This window comes from Helicoverpa zea, chromosome 29 (assembly GCF_022581195.2).
Source record: "Helicoverpa zea isolate HzStark_Cry1AcR chromosome 29, ilHelZeax1.1, whole genome shotgun sequence".
Taxonomy (NCBI): Eukaryota; Metazoa; Arthropoda; class Insecta; order Lepidoptera; family Noctuidae; genus Helicoverpa; species Helicoverpa zea.
Window position 1 is genome coordinate 3447266 of NC_061480.1, and position 22780 is coordinate 3470045.

Consider the following 22780-nt stretch of genomic DNA (forward strand, 5'->3'; position numbering starts at 1 on the left):
TATTGTTATTGACATTTAACTTAAAATAAATTAAATATTAAACCACTTAAATAATCAGCCTCATGATTTGGATTAATTATGAAGGACTTCTGCCTTAAAAATTCACTAGATTTTGCATTTAAAAGTTAAGGAAAGTCATATTAAAAACATAACATAAAATATAATTAAATTTAAAACAAAAAATTTACAACATATCTTTGTTTTATACAAATGACTTATTATTATAAAACAAAATAAACTAAAGTTTAAGCGATCGGACTCATTATTTGGCATAATTAACTTTTATTATTTAGCTTCTCTAAATAAAAGTCACATAGAAAATATAATTAAAATAGGGTGCTATTTAAACAGGCTTCTTTTTAATATCATTACTCGCCCCCAAAAATGTATGTTGCCTTCTAAATTACTAAGTCAGCCACAATTAAATTTGTAGCATGCTAAAGTAAACTTCTGAAATACTATTAAATGACATCATAAAATATATTTATTTAGCTTCTAATTTTTTTACTCAGTACGTTTAAAATATAACACATCCCATATCAATTGACAGAGTGATGGAAGTAAGCATGCAACATGCAGCAAGCATGGCTTCTGTCACGGCTCCGGCGCTGCGGGGCTCCGGCGGTCCCATGCGAGCTTAACGTGGCAGATGGTTTTCACGCTCACCACCGTAGCTTCGGCTTACTGGCCGGCTCAGCCGGCCAGCCTCAGCCGCGGCAGCGAGCGCTTCAACTACCGCGCCTCAGCTCGCAGGCCGCTTCGCCCCTCCGCGCCTACGCGGTTTTGAATTGCACTCTAGGGGTAGGGCAGACAAGACTACGTGGAGTCGGTTTTGCAGCGATTCGTTTTCGTCACTAAGTTCAGTTTTTAATACAATGTTTTGAATCCAAATTAAATTCTACCATAAAAAAAAACGAGCCAAGAAAAATGAGATCAAGAAAAACGAGGCCGAGTTAGTAAATTAGATGACAATTGTCCAATAAATAATTTTGTGGCTAGACTTATAATTTCCCATTAAAATAGAACATATAATTTAAAACAATAATCATAAAATATGTAGCAAGTAACATGATTTATTTATTAGAACATCTGCCACCCTCGCACCGCATAAAATATAGCTTCATTATCAAATTGCCCAACTATCATGTAGCAATATAATAATGCCCGTGCAATGTGATAAATAATGAAGTTAAGATAGTTATTAATCACTTGGCCCGATAAAGCTAGACATTATTCATAATGCTCGGGCATTATAAATAATGCCCGAATTAATCACATGGTCCATAACATATCTGTTGTTTCTTACTAGAGATAGGAATTCGACATAACTTGTATAGGCCAACCCCAACATAGTTGGGAAAAGTCTCGGAGGATGGATATATAGGGCGAATGTAAATATTCTATCTCTAGTAAACATTTCAAAAGATAGATACAATATTGGGAACGGCTGTTAATCTTTTTGTTTTACTTTTCCTTATGAGAAATGTGTTATTGGCTCTGTCTCAGATAGTTATTTTTATTTTATGATTCGACTTGACCGTTCAGTGGGAATTACCAGTTTACACATGGATGTTAATAAATATAAATGTGATAGATATTGAAATAATTTGCGTTTTTTTTTTTGTTTAGAGTTTTCTGGTGGTAATCACTTACCATCAGCATATCTTTCTGATCGTTTAACTTTATAAAATTATACATTATGTACTCCATTTTTTTCCAAATTGCAATATTGAAGAAATATATTATTCACGTACTTAAATTCCTACTCGTCTCTCTGTTTTTATCAGGTATGCATTACCTAAAATTCATTTGTATGGTTATGGTTCTTCAAACAGACAGACATGTGTTGCTGGGGAGTTTGTTCCACCACTTCTTCTTCCCAGCAAAAATACATTGAAAGTGGTGAAGGGCGGGCGTTTTGGGAGCTGTCTTTTGTAAATTTGACCTTGAAAAAGTGCTGATTTTCAGCTTACTTTGAATAAATGGCTTTAAATTCGAGTTCTCTCGAATGAAATATTCATAGAATGACCGACAATAGTACGTTTTACCCTACATATGTTTTACCTGAGTTATCAATAACTCAGCCTTATCAATGTAGAATGTATTTCGTTACAATTCGTGTAAAGTACTGCAGCTTTCTTTTGTTTAATGTTTGTATAAGATAGCGGAGTTTGATAGCTGATATGATATGTGTGCATGTTGATATGCAGTAAAATGACGAGGTTCTTAAAACTGTACCTAACTAGAGTCCACCAGTATTTTCATCCACTTTCTGAGAGAAATGGTAGCGGTGCATAAAGTGTCCTATTTATATATATATTATAAGCTGTATTACTACAAAGTTTAATCCAAATAGGCAGAAAAACGCAGATACACAGACTTTCGCTTTCATAATATTAGTCGGATTTTTCCTTATTTAGCTTTTGAAAGACGCTATCAGGAATAAGCTCCATGTCTATACTAATTTAATAAACCTGAAGATTTTGTTGAAACGCGCTAATCGTGGAAAATTCTAGACTGCTTTTAAACATTCTGTGCTAGATAGCCCCTTTGTCGAGGAAGTCTATAGGATACTCTTTTTATCCGTATGCGCGAAGTAGTTTCCACGAGACGTTAACGGAAGCTAGTCCCCATTATAAAAGTAAGTACTTCGCTGCAGAAACTCTTACACAGTTTATTTTAACATGAGTTCAGTAATAGCACCGAAATAGATCGCAAGGCCATCTCTATATGGTGTACTAATTAGTACAGCAGCCCGCCATTACGAACGACTAGGATTTTTGCACGATAAAATTATAAAGAGGATGTTTTATGTTGTACCACAAAGTCTATTGGAGTATTCTTTCACTGTTGGGAAACTACATTATCCTCGGGTGAAATAGGCTATATTTTGTCCGACTGTAGGAAGAAGTTTGCTGCCATTTGAACTTTCTTTGGCATTCGATACGGTTGGTCAGAAGCCAGTTTTACCTAGGGGTATTGGAATGCCCGGATAACTGGGTTGAGGAGATCAAATAGGCACTCGATAGGCACTCGCTCCTAGTGGCACACTGGTACTCAACTATAGCCGGTTAGACTGGAAGCCGACCCCAACATAATTGGGAAAAGGCTCGGCAGATGATGATGATGGGAAGAAGTTGCCTCGTGACGCTAACGGAAGCTAGTCTTCTCTGAAGATAAATACAGTTATTTGTCGCTATGTAGTTTGTCGGTCCATTTCCCAGCAACAAAACATAGGAAGCTGTGAAGGGCGGACGTTTCAGTACAATTCAGCACCTGTTATTTTATCTATCATTAGCTGTTCCACGCGGTTAGAATCTTATAGATAGACATTCTGTCTGGCCTTTTAAAGTCACAACTTATTATCTCGATATTGAGACTAAAAACTACATAATTTCAGCTAGGAAATCATGTGGATGATGATTTCCTCCTAGCCCAAAAGTCGTCCACAGCGGCTGTTCTCATATAAGGAGATTAGCCGGCTGCGCAGGACATATTATAGTGCACGATTATTTACTAGCTAGGAATTACAGTACTTGCTCACAGCTGTACTAGTAGTAACACGGGCCTCCCGAAACCACTAGCATCCGTAGCTACTGTAACCAGGCAATCAGGTGTACGGCCGTCAGGTCAAATCCCCCAAACGTAGCCTAGTAAATCCGACACGGACGATCAGAAATATATGCACACTCATTCGACTATCAAGGTTCATGAAACACCAAAAAAAATCTAACAATGACTCATTATCACTGCGGCTTTTTATTCAGAAGTCATCGGTTCTGTTCCAAATGTTCCGCGTGACGTCACTGGGGCGTCAGCCGCGGCCGTTCGGCTATGTTCGGGCTACTTCGGCAATGTTCGGGCTGCGCAAGAGTTTGTTGTCGTGCGATGTTTTTTGTGAAGATGCGTTTCTGCGAATTTGTGTCTGAGTGTTTGGGTGACTTGTTTTTATTTTGGATTTGTACGTTTGTCATAGATTTATTTGGGGTTTCGTACAATAGAATAGTAAACAATGTAAGGTGAAATACGGAAGTTCTTTTCAGGTGTTATTCTGGTTTAAAATCGTCGAAAAAAATACAATTTTCGAGAAGTGACTGTCTAACTGGCTTGGCAAATATAATAAAGATCTAAGGTTTGATTGCTTGTTAGAACAGAGAAGTTCATATTCTGGTTTTCAAGAGAGGAATAACAATTGATTTAGTTTCGCTAGGAAGCCGGTAAACTTAGCCTGGGGCAGTAACTAGGGATGTGGTTAGATGACCTTATGAAAGCAGTTTTATCCTGTCCTTTTTTGAATTAACGGGAGAGACATATGTATGTATTCTCAGCAATAAGATTAGGAAGTCATAAGCTGATCGACCAGGGAAATAGCTAGGCAGATGATGTAACACTGATCCAAAGTACCAGGCTCTCATAAACCGAAACAGGTTCTGCTATATTCGCATAACCTTGAGCGAGTACAAATTGTACTGACTACAATATCATTATTGTACGAATACTATACATAATGTGGGGCTGAGATAAACAAGTATTTTGTAATGGCTGGTAGGCTGGGCCTCTGGCTAAATGGCGAAGTAATCAGACCGAGGTTTTTTTGTACTATTCGTCATTTAATGTAATGGGGGGTTCTTGACGTCAATTTTGTTTTTGTGCCTTGAAGAGCACGTAATTGTACTCCGATGGTGTCAAATTGTCGTCTCATCGGACACCAGTGTCTGTGCAAATGCTTGTGCACCATGATATGTCCTGCGCAGCTGGCTAATCTCCTCAGGAAAACAGCCGCTATGGCCAATATTTTGCCCCAGATTGAATTAGTGAAACTAGTACCCTGACAAATGTAAAAATTACAAATTAACTCTCGTGTCTGCCATGCTTTCATGCCAAAACTACTGTAACAATTTTAATGTAACAATAATAAGCCTAGAGCCTGAGAACGAACATAGATGGGAAAAGGCTAGGCAGATAAGTCTGTGTATCATGATATCTATTATCTAGGAAGGAGTCTTCATGTCAAGAGTAAATAGGTAACTTCTAAACAAGCGTGGTCCACCTTTGACCACATCTTTGCTTACCATCACGTAAAAAAGTAGTTAAACAGACTTATTCAGGCAAACTAACCTATAGCATTAACTCCTAAACAAATGACCCACCAATGATGAGTGACTGAATGACGTCATCAGTGAAAGTGACGGAGGAGTTAGCCTACAAATTGTCTAATCACCGTATTGTTTAGAGAGCGAGTGAATCATTGAGTATTGCGATGCTGGGTCGGTGCTAATGAGCGAGTGAATTAGTTAGGTCTTAATTTGTTTAGCTACGTGTAATGTTTGGTTAAGATCTGTAGTTAAAAATTGAAAAATTATAAGTATGTATATACCTTGTTTTATTTATTTATTTAACAGTTTGTGTACACAATTACATAAAACATAGACAAGAAGAAAAATTTAAAAAAATTACAAAGGCACAGCTTATTTCATAAGAAATCTCTTCCAGCAAGCCAGTCATAGGAAAGTTGGAATAAAAAGAGAAACAGATAGACTGTGTAAAAAGAAAAGAAGTGTTTTCTTCAATTAGCTGATCCCCGTAGTTTTTTATAAGTTCCAAGGGAATGAATTCCTGCAAAGCATAGCATAGTATACTTAACCTGAATAAAAAGCTGCAAGCTTTCCTCCATAATTGAAGTATCTTAACTTTGGAATTGAATCAGTAGTTCCTGAGATTAGCGAGCTCAACCAAAATAATTTGTTTTCTTTATTTTTAATGATATTTATTAACTTATATGTCTGTTTGTTACAGTGTTGTGCATGATTCCAAGAGGAGAGGGTTGCTACAGCTCTTAACGGTCTTTTGGGTGAGTACCTCTTCTTTTGCACCTGGCTAACATTTACTTTGAGAAAATCGCGATCGGAGTAGTCGAATACAGAAATCTTTTACTTTAGATTATTAAGGGATTGTTCACACCAAACGTATTGTCCGCCGCTGACTGTGAGTATACTCACTGTCTGCCCCAGTGTGAACGTCGACTCAATCTGCAGTACGCGTACTCACCAAGCCGACAATAGGCTATAGCGTACGATGCGCTACATGTGTGAACAAAAGAATAGGCTCTTGTAGGTTCACACTAGATGCGTACGCTGAGCGGCTGACTATTCTACTACACATAAAAGGGCTCAGTATTTGAAGTTGCACTTAGTATTTTATAAACGATAAAACTAGCGTAATTTATTTTTTCAAATCAGACGTTTTACTGATATTTCAATTAAATGATGCGCATTCAGATAGTTGCCATTTGCGAAGCTCTAGAGGAAGACGAAAATAATAAAAAGAAGAGATTGTGGGTACATCCCTTTTTGAAGAGATGTTTTCTTGGTCAATTTCATACTTTATATTTCGAATATAGACTTTATCCAAATAAGTTCAAGAAATATTTTCGTATGACAGTAAAACATTCGATGAGTTACTATCTTTAAGGGATTGTTCACACCAAACGTATTGTCCGCCGCTGACTGTGAGTATACTCACTGTCTGCCCCAGTGTGAACGTCGACTCAATCTGCAGTACCCGTACCCACCAAGCCGACAATAAGCTATAGCGTACGACGCGCTACATGTGTGAACAAAAGAATAGGCTCGTGTAGGTTCACACTAGATGCGTACGCTGAGCTGACTATTCTACACATAAAAGAGCTCAGTATTTGAACCCCCCAATCTTCATACATAACAGATGCTATGTCTTCCCAAGCGCATCGTAAGTTTCTATCACTAAATTCTTCTGAATTCGCATTCCAAATTCATTCTCTAGAATGTACTTCTGCAATAAACTTTTCGGTGTCGAACATCGCGAGGTGTCACGTGTCACGTCTGTCCTCATTGAAGTTTGTTTCTCGAGTGTATTGCGGCAGAGGCGCGCGGCGGTGCGGGCGCGGCGGAGCGGCGCTATTCGGCAACTGCGTCCGCGTAGCCATTCCGCGTCCGCCGTGCATAGTCGCGTAGTAAAATAATCGGCCACTGAGAGTCAGCGACAACAGACGACGTAATAGCGTATAGTCGGTTCGGTGTGAACGACAATTTCAATATATATGGAAAAGCAATAAACTGCGTAACGCGCGCTCACAGTCAGCGGCCGACAATACGTTTGGTCTGAACGATGCCTAATACGTTTAAGTTTATATAAAAGGGACACTAATTATCGACGTGCTGTACCGAGGCGCGGCGGTGCGTACGCGGCGGAGCGGCGCTATTCGGCAACTGCGTCCGCGTAGCCAATCCGCGTCCGCCGTGCATAGTCGCGTAGTAAAATAATCGGCCACTGAGAGTCAGCTACAACAGACGACGTAACAGCGTATGGTCGGTGTGAACGACAATTTCAATATATATGGAAAAGCAATAAACTGCGTAACGCGCGCTCACAGTCAGCGGCCGACAATACGTTTGGTCTGAACGATGCCTTATTTATGTATTGAGGTAGTTGCATTGCGTATGCACACAATATTCCTTTTATGGTATCTTAACACACAATATTCCTTTTATGGTATCTTAACTACTAACTTTAGATTTCCAACTTAAGCGGTTTGAAGTGTATGCTTGGATTTTTATAAACCACACACGCCATGTATGTTAAGGAATCGATTTACGACTGTTCCTCAATATTCTATCTATCGTTGATTCGCTTACTTGATACAGAAATGTGATATAAGCCTTATACAAGTCTTGTAAAATTCTTATCTCTAGTACCTAAGCAAAACCACAGAAAGAATTTTGGGAGCGGTCTTAACAATACCGGTTTAATACCTACTAAAGTACCTAAAACTGACTCAAAAAAGGAGGTTCTAAGTTTCTACTGTGAGAACCTCCTTTTTCGAAGTCGGTCAAAAAACAATTGCATCATAACTCCCCATTACAAACATCGAAATCTAAATGATTAGCCCGCCAATCAAACAGACGAGCTCAAAGATGATTGACGTCCGTTACAATCGGCGCCCGCGCAGCCCACACGCAGCTATCGATGTAATTCTAACGTCTTTTATGTAGATATGGTGTTTTGTGAGAGTGGTTTCAAACTAGCAGATTTTTAACGCGCGATAATAAGTACTGGTTCGAACGATGATGGCGTGAGACGGCGCGTATTGAAAAAATATTTAGCCGAATGCGATATCATTGTAAGACACAAGTAGTTTTTTTTTAATTAACAGAAAATGGCCTAAGACTTAGCTTTTATTGCAATATAGCTTCTGCCAGCGGTGTCACCCGCATCCCGTGAAAATCTCTGCACCCGGATAAATAGTAGTCTATAGCCTTCCTCGATAAATGGAGCTATGTAACATGGAAATAATTTTTCAAATCGGACCACTAGTTCCTGAGATTAGCGCTTTCAAGCAAACAAACAAACTCTTCAGCTGTACAATATCAGTATAGAGGTATAGCTGCAGGAAATGTGGGCCCATTTGTGCATTTTTGAGGAGATGCTTGTATGTGTGAGGATATGGTTTTTGAAGTGGTTCATCTCTATGTGATCGACGTATCCCATACCGGTAGTTTATCTCAAGACTTTGTAAGACACTTTCCGTCTTGCGAGTTTCGTATTGGTGTTTTGTAAAAACTTGATCTCTTGTACTTCCGTCTATGCTGGGGTCGGCTTCCAGTCTAACCGAATGCAGCTGAGTACCAGTGTGCCACAAGGAGCGACTGTCTATCTGACCTCCTCGACCCAGTTCCCCGAACAACCCGATACCCCTAGGTAAGACTGGTAGTTAGACTTTCTGGCTTCTTACTACCCGTAACGACTGTCAAAGATGTTCAAGCAACGTGCAATGATAGGTAGTCTATTATACACCACTTTAACTACTACATGAACATCTTTGGCAGTCGTTACGGGTATCAAAATGAAATGGCTAGACAGATGGCTTAATATTACTCAAATAACTTCTACAATCTACATTAAAGTTTGTATAAACCCATTTTGACTATCAGAAAACTAGCACTGAATATAACTGCATTCATAAACATAGTATTGATTGCGTTTGCCGACAGACTGGCGACGGTTCATAGAATATAGAATTGTGTTGTAGACGCAACGTTCAGTTGTTTCATTGGTTATTCATAACTTGTCGGTGTTTGGGGTTTAATGAGATGTCGTGTTTGTGTGCAGTGATTTTGAGGATGGTTAGAGTTTATAAGTTATGGGATAAAGTAGTTGGTTTATAGTTTTGACTGTAGCAGAATACGTGTTATTTATTTTGTTTTGAAAGGGGTAAAGGCATAGGATTCGTCCGTCACGGTTCGAAGGAAACTTGATATTATCCCACTTTCTTCTCTCTAGAATCACTCAATTTGAAGTGCTGTGCAAACATTATTCTGTCACTGATATACTTACGTATGTAAATAGCTGCAATGGCACGACAATTAGAAGAAAGGCTTGAAGTTAAGTAAAGTTTGAGTAATTTGATATTTAAAAACCTAACTTACACATTCATGCATCGGTTATTAAATTATGATTTTGTTCTGCCTCACTGTTACAATCATTTTTAAAAATATTTTTATTACAAACAGTATGCAATTGTGGAGTTCATGTCGCATCTGTTACTAGTCTACTCTTTGGGCCACTCCCCTCTGCATTTCCTAACGAGGCTTGAAAGTCAGCGAGTTTTTATTGCTCGCGCTGGGGTGAGGGTAGGAATAACATTTATTATGCCGAGGGTACGTAGAACTACCTGTACACTTACAACTTAGAGCGGTTAAACAACTGGATACGCCTTTACCGTGCACTCTGTCAAAAGCATGATTTTGTAGATGTGTGCGTTAAATTTATGCCTGTGTGAGTGCGTGGCTATGTAAAAGATTGGCAGTAGTATACCTAAAGCTGTATCCTAAGTCTGACAAATACTATGCTAAAAAAATCGGTTCAGCCAAGCTTGAGGTAATCGCACTCATACGGTCAGGTCCGTTCAAATAGACCGGGTCGGAGAGCAGAGCAAATTCTTAACACGTTGAAAATTGAGAACTTAGTATTTGAAGTAAGGTTTATTATTGCATGCGCACTGATTTTGTCATTGAGAATGCTCGGATGCGCTCGGTGTGAAATAATAAGAGGAGCCGACCGGCTCCGATCGTGTATTTTTTCTTGATGTTTGGCTCCGTTTGCATGCTCTTTAATGCTCGCGCAGCCGATCGGCTCCGGTCTGTGTGAAAAGAAAAATGCGCGCCGATAATCTCCGACCCGGTCTATCTGAACGGACCCTCATGCTAACACAGGTCGAACAAAGAAGCTCCTTTTTTTAAAGTCGGTTAAAATGTATGGAAAGCCAGCAATATTTGTCGTTTTACTTCGTCTCCCGCCCTTAAATTGGCAGACTTTATCGCATAGAGATTTGTGCTCATGTCCGATCCAGTTGGTTTAATAATCCAGGACTACAAATGACATAACTTGGTATGCCTAAAGCTAGCTTGTTTTCCTGCGCAGTACATATTCTACTAACAAAATCCGTCTACCGCGCAGTCAGACTTCAGACGCGTCTGACTTCGTAGTGAGATGCAATTAGTGAAGTTAAGTGTCGTTTGAGTGTTGGCATGTTAATGCAGCCGTGTTTATGTACGACTGGCTTCTGAAGTGGGTTAAAGAGTTTTTAGTAGGTATATTGTGGTTCAGTAGTTGTTTCTCTGCGGTTTTGGTTGTGTACCGTGAGACTTAATGTTCTTAAAAGAGTTCCTATGGAGTTTCTTGCTGGATCTTCTCTATAAGACTCCTTGGAACTGTGCACCTAGCTATTGACCTTTCGTGGTAATCTGTACCTAATAAGTCTATGTGAAATAGAAATCTTTATCTTGACTCTCACTACTTCGCGTGGCGGAATAAATAGATTATAGCCGTCGCCGTCGTCAATAAATGGGCTATCTAACAGTAAAATAATTTTTCAAATCAGACCACTGGTTCCGGAGACAGAATGCTCGAACAAAGTCTTTAGTTTTATAATATAAGTAAAGAAGAAATTGTAACTGTCTCAAAATACTTAGTGCCACGGGCACTAGGCCCAGAATATATTAATTATTCAATTAATTAAACCTCGTCACACAATTATCTCACTGACCTTACAATAAATAATGTATCAATTAACTTACGTAACATAATAATGTCATAATCGTAAAATTAATTACAATCATTAAACGCTTTTAATTACCACTCCACTACTGTATTTAAACTTAATAGCTGACGTAAAGAAGTCCGCTCCATCCGAACGACGAGCGATGAATGCTCAATTGTGTGTTCGGAATTCAAATTTTCTTATTACGAATTACCCGTTTATTTCGTAAATAGAACAGGGCGTGTTCTGTTTATGAGTTTTATGTGTTTTGCTGTGACGCGGGTATTTGAAGATTTTATTTATTGGTTGGTTGCATTGATTTTGTGTCAGGAGATTATTGTACCACATGCATGTATGTATGTTTGGTGCATATCAGCATTATATAAACCTTTTTACTGTCCCACTGCAGGACATAGGACTGTTCTCATATAGAGAAGGAATGAGCGTTAATCACCATGCTTGCTCAAGGTGGATTGAAGATTTCAGACAAAGGTTTCGTCAAAATATTTACCTGCACCCTTTACTCAGTCATTGATGGTGTCCACATTTACTTAGAAAGCACTTGTATATATCGTAGGAAAGCTATATCGGTACTTACCTGATTGGGAATCTATGAGAGGCTGGTCCTTTAAAAATTGGGGTACCACGATCACGAATTCTGCATCAAAAATATCAAAACAGTTCTAATTTCCGTGATGCAAATAAACTGTCCCATATCAGAAGGAAATGTCTGTAATTAATTCACAAGAATCAAATGCTCATTTATAACTAAAATATATGATGTGCGTGCAAGCGTGGATCCTGCTGGCTCCCGTGGTGAGTTGTAGGAATAATATATGTTGTTTAATGATTGCATCGGCGGTCTAGTTGTTTCTGGGTTTGAGTCCCGTGTTGGATATAGTGGGAGGTTGATAGTTGTTTGAATGCTTTGAATAGTAAATGAGGATGCTTATGGTGGCTACTGGTTCAAATTAAAAATGTGTTATAGTGCTGAATAGCTTGTCTATTGAAGAGTAGCTTTCGCCAGGAATCTGTGCCTTGCTCTATAAATGGGTTTTCTAACACTGAAAGCAATTTTCAACTCGGTCCCGTAGTTCCCTAGTGGAACTCCTGAACAACCTCTTCAGCCTTATAATACCAGTCTATGCAGAAGACAGCTGCCTTTTCCATAAATGCCAGAAGTAGTGATTCGCCCGCGCAGAGTTCGGTTATATCACGTTTCCAAAAGAACTCTTCAAAAGTCCGGGATAAAAACTATCCTATGTTCTTTCTCAAGGTCAACTATATCTCTGTGCCAAATTTTATTAAAATCAGTTCAGTGGTTTAGACGTGAAAGCGTAACAGACAGGCAGACAGAGTTACTTTCGCATTTATAATATTAGTACGGATTCATCGCGAAAACCCGCTACACCACCATAGACCCACATGCGACTAATGACCCACACTGCACGGATGTTCAGCTCCGCTGCCGAGAGGGGGGGGGGGTACATCCGTGATGTAAATGAACGCGTCCTGCCAACGCGGTTCCTGTGCGTCTGTGTGTGTGTGTTGCATAATTTGTGTTTGTGTGGTTTGTACTGGTTGGAAATGATGACCTAGTGTTAAAGTGGGTTGGGTTGTGGTTTTGATAATCTTAATTATTTATTTTTTTAAACATGTGTATACAATTCATATGCTAGATATTGGAAAAAAAAATCCTCTCATGTTAGCCTTATATTATAGCTGCGTAAGATTAGTATGGTAAGAAACAAAGCGTGGTTATTGGAGTAACTAGCAGACAGATATGGTTATTAGGAAGAAAGTGTTTGTGTCTCTGTTAGTGAAAATAAAGCTCAATAATTACTTGCCAATTTCACTGAAAGATCGGCTCAGTTACGGTTCGTTCGGTGGGACTTAGGTGAAAATATGAGTCCCAAATAAAATGTCTACTTTCATGCATTGGACGTTTTCATTTACAATCGCTAAATTTTCTCTTATGGAGAGCAAAGCATGGGGACGATTTGCGTAATTTCAATAGTAACTTGTCATAAAACAGAACTTCATGCACTAGTTGTAAGGTTCTAAACCCGGACATTAAGTATTAGTCACCTTATCAGAATTATGTCAACATTGTGCAGTCTTCGATTTTATCTCACACGTCCTTGACGAACAATTGAGTAAAACATCTGCAACGTAATAAATACACATGCAAATAAAAACACATGTTATATTAAGCAATAGCCAAAAATAACCCAATGGAATACATCATTTGCAATGCAAAATATATCTGTTTAGCAATTCGCGTCATGTTGAAATACGGTTTTTTGAAAGAACTGTTAAGAGGTAGTGAGGCTCGTATGGCTCGTGGCTACATAGCAGCTACACAGATCGATCATATGGTTAATCAACTTTCCTGGATGGGTGACAATCTATGACATAATGAGTTCTTCCATGTTAAATTCATCTTTGGCAGTCGTTACGGGTAGTCAGAAGCCAGTAAGTATGACAACCAGTCTTACCAAAGGGTATCAGGTTGCCTAGGTAACTGGGTTGAGAATAGATAGGAAGTCGCTCCTTGTGGCACACTGGTACTCAGCTGCATCAACCCCGATTTAGTTGGGAAAAGGCTTGTCACAAATGATGTTAAAAAATACTGGAAGCACATGTTTCTGAAGTCGGTTAAAAAGATGTTTGTTTTCCCCATAAAAGAGAATAACAGTATGAATAAAGAAAGTGTTATATAAATAAATTAGAATAGATTATCCGCCCTGCTGTGTGTACCCGCGTTATCTTATGAATATGTTAATAAATTGTCACTTGACGAGGTCAGGTCGCACTCACAGCGGGGAGCGGGGAGCGGTGAGCGGGGATCGCTATGTAGTTTCTATTGTTTATTCATCAGGGATTGTAAAGGGGAAAGAGGAGTTCGGATAGTGTGGTAATAAAAAAAAGGTAATGATGTGTAGAAGGTATCATATGAATGAAACGGTGGACGCAAGGAGAGAGAGCTCACTATCCAAGAAAATTTTGTTTGAGAGATAATTTTTATAAGAAGGGGAATGCGGAAAACAAATTACGCTTACCACAAAAAAGTTAGAATTCTAATACTAAATGTTGCAGTAAAGTAGCCTGTTAATTTGTGTTTTAGTATGTCATAGTTTTTAAATATATTTTCTGCGAAAGTATTGTTGGTGTATTTTCTCAAAACGAAACTATATGAACAGTTGAATCAAAGTACTTATGTTGAATTAATATGCAATTGGTACTTGATCTATATTCCGTGGCGCCGACCTCTATTGCATTGCGCTGAGATAAGATAAAGGCTTGTTAAGATAACCATTCAAGGTCACATACCACGCTGGGAGAAGTAGCTTTGAGTATAAACTGGAGTAAAGCTTTTTGGTTTTTATCCTAAGAAAGTAAATACACGGTGAAATTGTAAAAAGTACATTTCTCGTGAAATAATTGGCTCAGAGCCCTAAATAGAGTGTTTTTTGTACATTTAGAATAGCGTCACAGTAGCCAATTTCCGTAGTTTAAGCAGAACAGAGAATGTCAGATATTTACTGACTAAAAGCTGCCCTTGTAACGTGCAAACCTTTTAGCATTCTAGCACCCTTATTATTTTCAGTAACTCCAATTTATTTCACCATAGTCTATCAACCACAATATAAATCCTTGACAAACAGCTCACCTACTAAAATCATTAAACCAATTAACACCTGTACACCACTAAACCACTTCAACTTCCGCTTCTCGCTGACAGTGGGACCGCGCCCCACGCGTTAAACCTGACATTGACACGAATTGTCACTATGACATCACTCGCGACATGACATAATGTCCACTGGTATATTATGTTCTAACGTTAGATGAAACTTGCTGTGTATTGGCAGTTTTGAAGATCTTCGCACACAGCCCAAAGGCTTTGGGGAGATGTCGGTCGTGCTTGTGATCTCTCTCCGGTGGTGTCGGATTGCCGTCCCATCGCGCTATGAGAGTGAAGGAATAGAGAGTGCACCTGTGTCTGCGCACGTTTGTGTCTTATGCTTCTGTCTGACGTACTCTGGACGCCAATATTCTTGTACCCTACTCCAAAGGACGTGGTATTGTTGGAAAGAGTATCCGCGACATTGCGTGGCAACAAAAGGGCAGTCAAACGTCAAGAAAGAATCCTAAGGTTCGGCGCCGATTTACCAGCACTTATCTTCGCTGTTCATTCTGGCAGCAGAAACATTGAAGCTGGTATATATGGTTATAGCAGTGTAGCTGGTACCAGAATCTACCAGCGGTCTTCCTGTATAGGGCCTAATATTAGTCCAGTGGAAAACCAGCGTCAGGCATTTGCTGTCTGACATAATGCTGAATTGGACCTATATGTATATTTGGTACATTTGGCTCTTTTTTATGTACTTTTTCCTTTATTTGTATTGTGTTGTGCCAATTCATGTTCTTTCTTTTTTAACGAATATTAGTGCGAATGAAAGCTTTCGTAGTTATACCGACGCTACACTAACCTCGGCGATCAACCGGACGGCGCGTGCGCATAAAAAGTTGATAGAACAACATCGGCATTGATACAAATTCACACTAACACGGCTGACGTCATCCGTTGCATTGTAGCGAATTGTACTTACATGGATGATGGCTAATAGTGTTGCATATTGCATAGGTGTGGGTACTCATATGATTCAAATGATTTTATGGGCAGTAAGAGACGCTGTCTGTATAGAAGTGAGCCGTTGAGTTTATGTTTATTTATGGACAAAAAGCATAATAAAACTCATCGAATAAAGTATTAAAACTAAGTTAACAATCATGCAACCCATACAATTGTCCAAGTTAACATAGATCATCATCAGTTTTTTTATAGTCCCACTGCAGGACATAGGCCTCTTCTCATACAGAGAAGGAATAAGCGCCTGATAGGCAGTAGCTACTCCATATAAAACACGGATGCCGACCCCAACATAATTGGGACACAAGGCTAGGCTGATGATGAATCTCTGAATAAAAAACTACATTCTCGATAAATTCACAGAAAATAGAATAATTTGTCCTATTTAACAATTGACAACGCTACTAGACTTATGTCCAACAATCTTTCGGTCTTAAAAAAAATCGGGATCCTCTTTATCCGCAAAAATCTCCCACTCACTACTTATTCGCACAGGGCCAGCCGCCCAGCTGATTACGGCCGACATTGACATTAATTGACACCGTGACGTCATAATGTCGCGTCACGGCCCGGGACTTGTGTCTCCAAGTGGACATGATAGAACACGGAGTAAGGAACGATGAGCGAAGATGCCGTAATGCAGGTAGGGCCTACAGACCGACATGTGTTGCTGGGGAGTTTGTTGCGCCACTTCTTCTTCCCAGCAAAAACACATAGGAAGTGGTGATGGGTGGGCGTTTTGGAAGCTGTCTAATGTTAATTGTTGCCTTTCAAAAAGTGCTGTCTTGCAGCCAAGTTTGATTTCTGATTTTGGCAGGCGCTCTCTTCTAACTCAAATTCGCACGTTGGGCATGACCAAAACGATCAGTTACGAGTGAACTATTGAGGCGTTCGGAATCTTTGAGTCACCTCGTCAACTATTTTTGGTGTTACAAAAAATGGTGGGGTCCAAAAAAGGTGTATAAGGGCGAAGACAGAAACGTTCCTCATCCTTCGCCAACCGCTCACCCATATTTTGGCGTGCTTCTTTCTTAGGCGATTTTCCGTTATGGCACCTCCGCTGTTTTGTTCTCCGTGGCTTAAATACACCTACGGGAAAATCTCTGATGAGGTCATGAATGGTTAAGGAAAGTTTGAGAACACGGAGTTAATGAATATGACTGTCTTTATTATGCGAAGGGGCATCGGGTTGCCTGAGTAACTGGGTTGAGGAGGTCAGACAGGCCTGTGGCACACTGGTACTCAGCTGCATCCAGTTAGACTGGCTTATGATATAAAAATAACTGTTACCCCCACTGTCTTGTCTATGGAGATGTTATCAGGCCCAGCATAATAGTATATAAGAAACTGCCTCGTTGGTCTAGTTGTCGCAAGTGTGGCTGCTGAGCACGAGGTCTCGGGTTCGATTCCCGAGTCGGGCCGAAATCGCTTTGTGGGTTTTAGAAGACTTTCACAAAACATCCCGAAGCCTGGAAGTTGGTGATTGATTCACCCGTGCATCGGAGAGCACGTAAATGTCGGTCCTGCGCCTGATCTCTTTCCGGTCGTGTCGGATTCCCGTCCCATCGGGCTATGAGAGTGGAGGAATAGGGAGTGCACCTGTGTCTGCGCAAATGCTTGTGCACTATAATATGTCCTGCGCAGTTGGCTTATCTCCTTACATGAGAACAGCCGCCGTAGCCGATAATCTGCTAGGAGGACATCATCAATCATCATATTATAAGAAACTAGATTTCCGCCCGCGGCTTCGCTCGCATCGACTTCGGTTGGTATGTCGTATTTCCAAGAGAACTCTTCAAAAGTCCGGGATAAATATTATCCTATATTCTTTCTCAAGGTTAACTCTATCTCTGTACCAAATTTTATTAAAATCAGTTCAATGGTTTAGACGTAAAAGCGTAACAGACAGACAGACAGACAGATTACTTTCGCATTTATAATATTAGTAGGGATTATTGATGATTAGAAAAGTAGATTGTAAGCTGAATAACATGTTTTGTGGTTGTTTACTTGCCAAAAAATTACGAAATAAAATTTATTTCGATCAGCACCATCTTCAGATTCCAATTTTATCCAATTCAGTAATTTTGCCGTATACATATAGACAAACTTACAAACCCAAATTAATAATATAAGCAAGTATTGAACTTTAGAGTCGTGATAGGTCTTCTAACGTATGATTTATTCACAATATTCGTGACGTGTTGAAATTCGCATACATCTGAATCACTCGCTAACTAGCGTCAAGGTTTGTTTTGGATTTGTTAAGGAAACTGCTAGCTGTGGTTACGTAGATTTAGTTGGTTATCTACCTGATAATGTAGACATTATTAATGTACTAGGTTTTGGGCTTCTGTTTTATCAGAGTTCCGTGGGAACTACCGCCCGTATTGGGCTAAACTAAAATATAGCCTATGTTGCTCGGGAAGAGTGTAGCTTTCTAACAGCGGAAGAATTTTTCAAATCGATTCAGTACTTTCTTAAGCCTTTGGGGACCAAACAAAGAAACAAAAAATGTTTCCTCTTTATTATACGTATGGTATGTATAGAAGATATATTTTTCTATGTGACTAGAACGGTACATTGTAATTAATATTCTATTCAGTTTTTAACGAAAACAAATCGTTAACCTAACGATGTGTGAACTCGAACCCTTTAAAAACTTAGTTCGTCACGGTTCAGGAAACAGATTTCGTCAACAATGTTTTGTCTCTCATTTGTACCTTTCGACTATATCATTAAACTTATTTATATCAATTCATACTCCTTTTGTTTTACCCCAGTTTATTTCTCTTTCTCACGCTTCATGTAACTCTCTGGGAAAATACAAAACAATTAAAGAGTACCAAACTGCAAACTTTTAGTCGGCCGATTGTTTGTTTGGGCTCATAAATCAGTATGAAGACGAATGTATTACGCACATTACACAGATCAGGTATTTAGCCGGTATCAGACCGACTGAAAACTTTGATTGGAATCAAGATTAAAATGCAGACCAGCGGGTCAATCGTCGGCCGACTGTTTAGTGTCCAGTGTGTGGGTATAATTTAAGGCTTTTGTTTAAAACGAAGTCGTCCAAATGTAGACTGTAGTTGTTTGACCCAGATAGTAAATTAGACTGTGGTTTCAGCTTTCATTTTTTGGGTTTGTACACCAAATTGCTTTTCTGTGGTTGAGTGGATTGTGAAATTTTTGTGATGCTCTTGTTTTTTTGACGTGTATTTGCAAAATATTTCGCTTTTAAAATGCAAACAAGGGACATAGCTGCACTGGATCTTCTTTTCTGCACTGGATACCTGTGTCATTCCAATATCTCTTTTAAGTTTTAAAAATTAAACATAGCAGTCCGGAGTCTGCAAAAACCTTTTTTTAAGATGGAAAAAATCATCATATGACCCCTCCCGCTGTGGTTAGCAGCGGTGAGGGAGTTTACTGAAAAAAAATCCATCGTGTTCCGTCGTAGGCCTTTTATGTACCAGCGCCGCGGTAACTCTTTCGAACTGTCAGGCATCCCCGGTGATAAATAAAACCTTAAGTATAGATAACAGTACTATATACAGTTATAATACATACAAAAGAATGCGTTAAATAATACATGAGTGGTAATGCTAAGTAAACATCACCAGGTATGCAGGTCTCATAATATTAGAGCATCGGTTGTGTAACGTTTAGCTGTATGTCGCGATGAGCTGACACGAGACACCGAGGAATGGTAGAATGGAGTGCTAATGTGTCTTGATAGGTGTGGTAGTGTCGTGTTTTGTAGATAAGGGAGTCGAAAATGTGATCTATACTAATATTATAAAGAGGAAAACTTTGTTTGTTTGGTTGTAATGAATAGGCTCAAAAACTACTGGACAGTTTTTAAAAATTCTTTCACCATTCGAAAGCTATATTATCCACGAGTAACATAGGCTATATTTTATCCCGGTACGGGCAGTAGATACCACGGGACGCGGGTGAAACCGCGGGAAAACGGCTAGTACTAAATATAAAGAAACGAATAGAATATGTATGGCGGTTTTAGCTTTACTTAATAGTATAAATTCGAAGCAGGTCTGGTGTCTAGCTTTCACACCAAAACTACTTGTCAATTTAAATTAATTTTGGCACCTAGTTGGTCTTAAGCCTGAGAAAGGACATATGCTACGTTTTATCCTTGTGCAGAAAGTTGTAGTCTTTTGGAGAATCAATCGCACTGCGGGGCACAGCTATTCTTCAAATACCTGAACGTAAAAAAATTGTCCGTTTGTATCTAATGTACACCGATATAAAATGTATAAGACCCTTTTTACCAGAGTTTGAAAAGAGGGATAGGCGAAAAGATAGAGGTCTGGTCAAAATTCATATACATACATATAAGATTGTGAATGAGAATTTTAGGCATCGCTTCAGGGTCCAAACACAGTGCCACTCATAAGCCCTGAAAAGTGGGACACCGCGTCGGAACTGGGACATCTGGACACGTTACATGATGTAATACAGACCCGTGAGACTGTGGGTAAGTGACTGCATTAAGTGGTTGTGATTATGATTATATAAGTTGTTGGTAAGAGCGGTTATATATGCAAATGAGTTTCTTCATGCATTTGGGTAAAAGTCCCAAGTTCTGGTTATTATGTCATGTTAACCTACCTAATATCAGAAATAGATTTTCCTTAGGAACTAGACTGGTTGAAATAACGTTGTATTATCTTCCACTAGCCTCTACTAGCGGTTTCACTTTCGTTCCTTGGGAACTACCACATGTCCCCGTTAGTCCTATAGCCTTCTTCGACGAATGGGATATCATCATCCTCCGAGCCCTTTTCCCAAACTATGTTGGGGTCGGCTTCCAGTCTAACCGGATGCAGCTGAGTACCAGTGCTTTACAAGGAGCGACTGCCCTATCTGACCCTCTCAACCCAGTTACCCGGGCAACCCAATACCCCTTGGTTAGACTGGTGTCAGACTTACTGATCCAAAATATAATATTTTTTGAAGTCGGTTCGCATTGCGCTTTCAAGTAAACAAATAGATTATGACATTAGTACAGATTGGTATTATAACTTCACCTACTTACTCATCCATGGCAAGGAATACGAATGGTTTGTTTAATCTACTAATAGTATTGACTCGTACTAAGATGGCGTCGCACGTACCTTCGTGTTTATCCACGTGTGTTTAATGACATATCGTTGCATATACCATTGCATATGGTGCCTTGAACCTGCTGGTAACCTGGTACGATGTTGCAGAGTTGCTGAGATGGAGAGGCACGTTAAATTTGTGGGTCCCGGTTGTCATTTGGGCATCTTTGGCAGTCTTTACGGGTGGTCCAGAGCTAGAAAGTTTGTTAACTTAGGGGTATCCAAGCTACAATGAAGTTGGAAGTAATTTTGTTTGTCAAGCTTTGACGGTAAAACGACATTCGACATTCGATGAAGAAGCCAGAACGTCTGACAACCGGTATTACCAAGGGGTAACTGGGTTTTGGAGTTCATATAGTAGACAGTCGCTCCATATAGCACATTGGACCTTAACAGCATTCGGTTATGTTGGAAGCCGACTCCAACATAGTTGGGGAAGGCTAGGCAGATGTTGATGACCCACGGTGTAGTACTCATCCCATAGCTTGATTTGAAGACGTAAATATTTGCCCTTGTACAGCAATGCTTTGTGTAAACTGTGATGAAATAAGCATAGATCTACCTTTGCAGTGTCATATCGAAATATAAACAGTTCTCGATTATTAACTTCGTCATTCATAATAATGGCGCCTAGACCAATTACAGGCCACGGCGGCTACTCTCTCTAAGCAGATCAGTCAGTTGCGCAGGACATATTACAATGCACGCACATTTGCTTGGACTGCGGTACACTCAGTATTCCTTCACTCTCATGGCGCGATGCGACGACAATCCGACACCGGAGAGAGATCACAAACACGACCGACATTAACGTGCTCTCCGATGCACGGGTGTATCAATCACCTCGTTCCAGACTCTGGACTGCTTTATGAAAGTTACTTAAACTCGCTATATATTAATTTACTATCTATACATCTTTCCTAAACATGAGTAAACACACATGTCTAAAGCTGTAAACCTACATATCCCAATAGCATAGAAAGGACAATTTGAGCCTTATAACTTTAGATTTACGATTGAAAATCGCGTGCTTTGTGTCAGGTGGTACCTATTTATCGTACCGTCTTATGCGCGTGCGATTCGCGCTTGCCATTTTATGGGCCCTTTCAGGAAGATGCTTGTGTTGTACGTATTTATATTATTTTATAGGTATTTCACAGGTCATTGTCCTGTAATAGTTTTATTGAGATGGCTGATGATTTTGATGTTATAAATGTGGTATGTTCGCAAATTCATTTAATTCCTAAGATTTGGTCAAGTGGGGGGGCAGGATTTTTTGTAAGAGTTATTGTGGCCTTGTAACACAAACAGCTTACAAAGGATTGGAGGATGTGGGGGTTTTGACAGAAAAAAGTTATTGATAAAAGATGACGCAAAGGTGTGATAGAAACTATAGTGATCGATAAGTTAAGGAAGATTTTATTCAGAAGTAGCCAAAGAGTAGATACTATAAATAAGCACTAAAATATTATAAACCACGGTTTCCGCCGCGTCTGTATACTCTTTGCCATACACTCATAACCTACTGAACAATCTTTCACGTGTTTATAGAATAACTTTTATGCTCTGAACTCTCTATTCCAAAATGCTCAGTTATACTATATCTCTACTTTATATAATAAAGAGGAAACATGTGATTTCTGACACTTACGCGAATATTAGACATTTAAATAAAACTACTTTTACGGATTTTATCGCGTTATATTAATATTATTTAATCCCGACGTTTCGGATCCTTTACAGCATCCATGGTCACGGGCAGACGCCCGAGACCTCTGCCCTCTGCGAGACCTCTGCGGAGATGTCTGCCCGTGACCATGGATGCTGTAAAGGATCCGAAACGTCGGGATTAAATAATATTAATATAACGCGATAAAATCCGTAAAAGTAGTTTTATTTAAAGGAAACATGTGTTTG

The 22780-nt window shown here is 39.4% G+C and overlaps 1 protein-coding gene across 8 annotated transcripts in view; it reads left to right on the forward strand.

Annotated features, from left to right (window-relative positions):
* LOC124644004 (protein hu-li tai shao) overlaps positions 1 to 22780 on the forward strand; it is an 87303-nt gene that overhangs the window by 20554 nt on the left and 43969 nt on the right. For all 8 annotated transcript variants that reach the window (XM_047183174.1, XM_047183176.1, XM_047183173.1 and 5 more), the window contains exon 2: positions 5797 to 5851. The gene's annotated coding sequence lies outside the window, so the exon portion shown is untranslated. The remainder of the gene's footprint in view (positions 1 to 5796; positions 5852 to 22780) is intronic.